General features: G+C 41.5%; 1 long non-coding RNA gene across 1 annotated transcript in view; it reads left to right on the forward strand.

Annotated features, from left to right (window-relative positions):
* The window catches only part of LOC137522664 (uncharacterized), a 195,135-nt gene extending 192,557 nt beyond the window's left edge, over window positions 1-2,578 (forward strand). Inside the window, exon 2 of the long non-coding RNA XR_011022390.1 lies at window positions 1,910-2,578. This is a non-coding gene — a long non-coding RNA (uncharacterized lncRNA). The remainder of the gene's footprint in view (window positions 1-1,909) is intronic.
* The last annotated feature ends 3,422 nt before the right edge of the window (window positions 2,579-6,000 follow it).

Consider the following 6,000-nt stretch of genomic DNA (forward strand, 5'->3'; position numbering starts at 1 on the left):
GGCCCCACAAGCTCATCTTTGATAATACCAGCCCAAACCAGTACTCCACCTCGACCTTGCTGGCGTCTGAGTCGGACTGGAGCTCTCTGCCCTTTACCAATCCAGCCACGGGCCCATCCATCTGGCCCATCAAGACTCACTCTCATTTCATCAGTCCATAAAACCTTAGAAAAATCAGTCTTGAGATATTTGTTGGCCCAGTCTTGACGTTTCAGCTTGTGTATCTTGTTCAGTGGTGGTCGTCTTTCAGCCTTTCTTACCTTGGCCATGTCTCTGAGTATTGCGCACCTTGTGCTTTTGGGCACTCCAGTGATGTTGCAGCTCTGAAATATGGCCAAACTGGTGGCAAGTGACATCTTGGCAGCTGCACGCTTGACTTTTCACAGTTCATGGGCAGTTATTTTGCGCCTTGGTTTTTCCACACGCTTCTTGCGACCCTGTTGACTATTTTGAATGAAATGCTTGCTTGTTCGATGATCACGCTTCAGAAGCTTTGCAATTTTAAGAGTGCTGCATCCCTCTGGAAGATATCTCACTATTTTTGACTTTTCTGAGCCTGTCAAGTCCTTCTTTTGACCCATTTTGCCAAAGGAAAGGAAGTTGCCTAATAATTATGCACACCTGATATAGGGTGTTGATGTCATTAGACCACACCCCTTCTCATTACAGAGATGCACATCACCTAATATGCTTAATTGGTAGTAGGCCTTCGAGCCTATACAGCTTGGAGTAAGACAACATGCATAAAGAGGATGATGTGGTAAAAATACTCATTTGCCTAATAATTCTGCACTCTCTGTACTTAGTTAGCACTCACTGCAACTATACACCCAAATATACTTTTCATAAACTGCAACTTAGCACCCACTGCAACTTTGCACCCAAACATACTTTGCAACCACTGAAACATGGTCCCAAAATTTACGTAGCATCCACTGCAACATAGCAACCACATGTACTTAGCACAGATTGCAGCATGGCACCCAAATGTACTTTGCGCCCACTGCAACTTTGCAAACTAATATAAATAGTGCCCACTAATACTTGACTCCAAAATGTATTTATTTTTACACATCTGCATCTTGATGTGTGACACTGTGGCATACTTGTATGTGAGCCTGTAATGTATAGGAAAAGGGAGTGTGGCACATTTATATAGTGCTTTGATATTATGCCCACTATATGGTTCTGTCCACAATTTGTTAGGGACACCCCTCTTTTGGTGCACAGAGGTGCTGCAGATATCATAAGTAGTGGGAGGGGGGGGGGTGAAGAAGATATCATTATATGGAACACCAAATAGCCAAATAGGTCAGAAATGGTCATGTCTGTAGATGATGCCTCCGGGAATCATGTTTGTACTTTAGATTAAAGCCTCATATACAGTATATGCTAGATGGAATCCACCATGTGTACAGGTTTCTCCCCGAGCTCTCTAATTGACATTGACCTGTGAATGAATTCCCCTCCTTATATTGCCCACCGGAAGCCATTCTGTGATGTGTCTCTCCTCATTCCTTAGTAACAGAACATGCCACTCAGCTGTAGGTGAAGGATGCAAGCTAGGGGCTAGAGCTCTCTTCCTACAGATTGAATCCCAACCCCTACAGCTGACAGTAATTGTGCACACCTCTAGACTTACAGTATTCTACAAGGTGTGAAAAAATGCTCTAAAGTAAGAATACTTTCACAAATGTAAATTTACACTTATCAATTTACAAAATATAAAGCTGGCTAACAGAAGAAACATCTAAAATCATTAATTGGTGTGACTACACTTTATCTTAAAACAGCATCAATTCTCAAAGGTACACATTCACATAGTCAGCTCTTTTATAGTATTATAGTAATGTGTATGATTAACCAGTTATACCAAACACATGCTAATGCTCATCATTTTCATATATAGGTTGAAACACAGTCAATACATGAAACAACAAAACTCCTGTGTAAGAGGCTTAAAACTTGATGAGGAACATCCAAACTGCTACCAATGCAACATTGTAAAAAACAGTTCTATGTCACAAGTCATACTACATGGCAAGTCTGAGCACAGCAACATAACCTGAGGTACTTATACTATATCAGCAAGACAAATATTTCAAATTAGACTGGGATTTCAAGAGGCTCTGTCCAAGCTCTTTTGAAACAAAGATGCAGGCCACAATGAGGAATGTAGACACGTCAGCAAAGGAAACAGTGCGGCAGGCAGATGCTTACTTCCCTTCAAAATCAGATGTCCTGCAAAGCCATCGACTCAGAATCGGCTAAAACCCTTGGGACCCGGGTACACCCATTTACTGTCTGGAGATGTCTTGCCAGAAGAGGTCTTAATGAAATGCAGCCAAAGAGCAAGAACCCCATCAAGGAAAAAAGGCCAAGGGAAAAATAATGAAACACTTTGGTAGAACAGAGGCACCAACAAGAATAAAATAAACTAAAACAATTTACAAAGGAGGTAGTGGTGGACTTGCTCTCTGTAGCAGCTGAAAAAAAGGAGGACCAAGGGTGGACAATAAGCAATGAAACAATTGGTAGAACAAATATTGTAACAAGAATAAAGCAGGCTAAACACAGACCTTACTGCACATACTCCCTAATTTTGTACCAGAAGAACAGGGATTGAACAGGTATATACAGCGATTGAACAGGTATTTAACTCACCTGTTCGCCGGGAAACGGGCATCATTCTTAAAGAGAACTTGTACTGAGTAAAATTATTTAAAATAAACACATGAGGTAACTTCAAATGAACATTACATAGTTACCTTGCCATCAGTTCCTCTCAGAAGCTCACCATTTTCTTCTGACAATGATCACTTCCAGTTCTGACAACATTTTGTCAGAACTGAAATATATCAGTTGCTGTCAGTTTTATATCAGTTGCTGTCAGTTACAGCTGAGAGGAGAACTGATGTGTCCATGTTTCCCTATGGCTCAAGTGGGCAATGTTACAGTTTAACTGTGTGCTGAGCAGAAAGCTGTTATAGGGTAATGGCCATTTTCAAAATGGAGGACGGAGAATTTCATTGATCACAGTGGGAAAACAGGACACAGGAGAGGAGAAAGAGATTGAGGAGTAGACTACACAGCAGGTAAGTATGACTTGTGTATGGTTATTTTGACTATTAATTTTCAGTACAGGTTTTCTTTAAACCCCCCCCCCTCCCAGTTGGCAAAGCCACAGTGGCAGTTTTTGCCCAAAGCCTTTGTGAAGAAGTCCGAAGCTCTGAAGCCACCCCACCCACCTGTGCTGCCACGGCCTAATCCCAGTTTGGCGGCCACCAATCCGGCTACAGCTGCCAAGCTGGGGGCATGCTGCAGCATGTGGGGATGGCCACAGAGCTCTGGACTCTGGACTTCTTTAGAGAGGCTTAGAGCAAAAAATTCCACTGTGATTTTGCAGATGGGGTAGGGTTTAACAATAATGCCCACTTCCCAGTGAATGGGAGAGTTATATACCTGTTTAATCACTGATTCTATCTTCATGTACAATGAGGATTAAATTAATTATACTGAAAACTTCACTTTAGAGGGGTCTTTAAGAGAAAAAACAGTCAGGGCTAGTTCTCTCATGAAACATTTGCATCGGGCGCAGAGATTTCAGGGGCAGAATTTTTGTACTGTGTGTACCTTCCTGAGGAAGAATGGAGTGGCTGAGGGTGAGCAGTTTGTTTGTCACAGACTCACAGCCAGACAGTGTGCTGCTATTGTGTTGAGCTGCAGGCCTGCATGTATGTATGAATATTTGGTGATACAGTGACCAGATTTTTCTAGGCTCAACCTGGGACAAAAAATGGACATGTCCATGATCGTGGTGGAAAAATGGACATGTCCATGACATGGTGTGGGCGGATTGAACTGTAATGTAACTCTGAGGCAGTGGGTCAGTATTTCCTCCCAAAACACAGATAGACAAAGTGATCCTAAATGTAATTAGGCAATGTTCCCCAAATGCATAAGAAAGCAGTGTTCCCACAATGACGTAGTGAACTGGGAGCTTTGCATCATTGATGTCAGTCTGCAGAAGATGCCAGTGTTACCTAGATAAATAATGATATGGCGGGACATTAGACTTTGACTATGGCCAGGATTAGATTGTGAGCTCCGCCACGGACATGACTACATTCTCTGTAAAGTGCTGCCTTAGATGCCAGTGCTATGTAAATACATAATAATATGGCAGGACATGAGACTATGACTATGGTAGGATTAGATTGTTGTGAGCAAAATCTGCAGAATCTGCTGATGCTACAGTATTAGCATACCATTTAACAATCATGAGCCCCTAAAATGCCAAATGCTGCAACAATAACCCCAAAGTAGCAAATGCAGTCTCTTTGACCATCAAATAATAACTACAGCAACTGTTACCTGTCACATGAATTGCAATAACCGTTACCTCCAAGAAATTAAATGAAGTAGAAAATGATTACTCTAAATCAGCAAAATAGTAAATAAGGCACACATTACCTCATACGGCCACAGAGTCCCATGGTTGGGACACCCGGCGGCCAAAAGTGGGACATAACCTGGGACACCTTGCAACCTGGGACAGGGAACCCTGAACCTGGGACGTGTCCCAGGTAAAACTGGACGTCTGGTCAGGGTAGGTGATGAGTAATTACTCCCCCTGACTTATTTCAGATTATAACAGGCCTATCAGATTCTGCTTTTTGAGATCTATATGGTCATCATAAGGTCATCATAAGGTCCAGTTCTTTCAAACCTAATCTTTTCAGCTGATCATGTGACAGCTCTCAGGGCCATAGCAGTCCACAAGTTTCCTGTCTGCTGTCAGATTTGCTTGCTTTAAAATTATATTGAAGTACAGTAAAATACTTCATAAAATATACAGACAGCAATGAATATGTTTCATTACACTATAAAATCAGGCTTTGGCTGTGCACTGTCCAGTCGAATGATAAGCTTTGAATGGAATACAAAGGTCAGAGCAAGCCGTGCTCAGCTCATTGCCTTGAATTTGTGCAGAAAATATACAAGGTCGTGTGCAAAACAGCTTATATTACTGTATAAATATTTTGTAGCTGTACAGTGATTCACCAAAGTAAACTTTCACAAGGAAGCAGAAAAAGAAACAAAAAACACACAACCATGTTGGATGAAACTCAGATGATTATTTGGCTGTAATTACATTGTTAGGAGGGGTTTTCTTCCTCTTGGCACAGTTTGGAACTATCTTTTCTTACTAGGAAGTAGCAGTTAGTTGTCATGATGAAACATTGAATAAGCTTCCACTTTAGCTATATACTCAGTACTCAAGGCATGAAAGGCTACTGGTGCCACAAGGAAATCTTACAAATCGGCAAAAGGTCAAGTAGATTTAAACAGAATAACTGTATTTGATAGAAATGGCATGCAGTATCTCACAATAGTGAGTACACCTCTCCCATTGGCATGGCATGTGCAGGCGCCTCATACTGGGGGGCACTACTCCATAGCATCCTTGGCATTCTCCATATACTGTAGATTCTACTTTTTTTCCTGGGGTATTGTGCTTCCTGGTTACATTATTTGGGGGGACAAGTTGCCTCATTTTTATTAGGGAATATGTACAGGCTGACCTATTGCCATACTTCATACTTACAGGCTATGCTTCACTTGAACTTGAATACAATCAATTCAGCTGAAACTAGGCCTTACATTTTTTAGATGGTGCACCGGTTCAGTGTTAGCCATAGGTGTGGTTTTCCCTAGATACACGTCTGCACATTTTTGTAAATATTTTATTACACCTTTTCAAGGGTCAACACTGTAGATATGACACTTTTATTCAAAGTAAAGTCGTGTACAGCTGCTATAAGAATGTAAATGTTCTGTCCCATCAAGATAACTCAACACAGCCATTGATGTCTAAACCTCTGGCAACAAAAGTGAGTACACTCCTAAATGAAGAATGTCAACATTGTGTACAAAGTGGCATTATTTTGTGAGCCCGCCATTATTTTCCAGCACTGCCTTAACTCTCCTGATCATGAG

This window comes from Hyperolius riggenbachi, chromosome 6, assembly GCF_040937935.1.
Source record: "Hyperolius riggenbachi isolate aHypRig1 chromosome 6, aHypRig1.pri, whole genome shotgun sequence".
Taxonomy (NCBI): Eukaryota; Metazoa; Chordata; class Amphibia; order Anura; family Hyperoliidae; genus Hyperolius; species Hyperolius riggenbachi.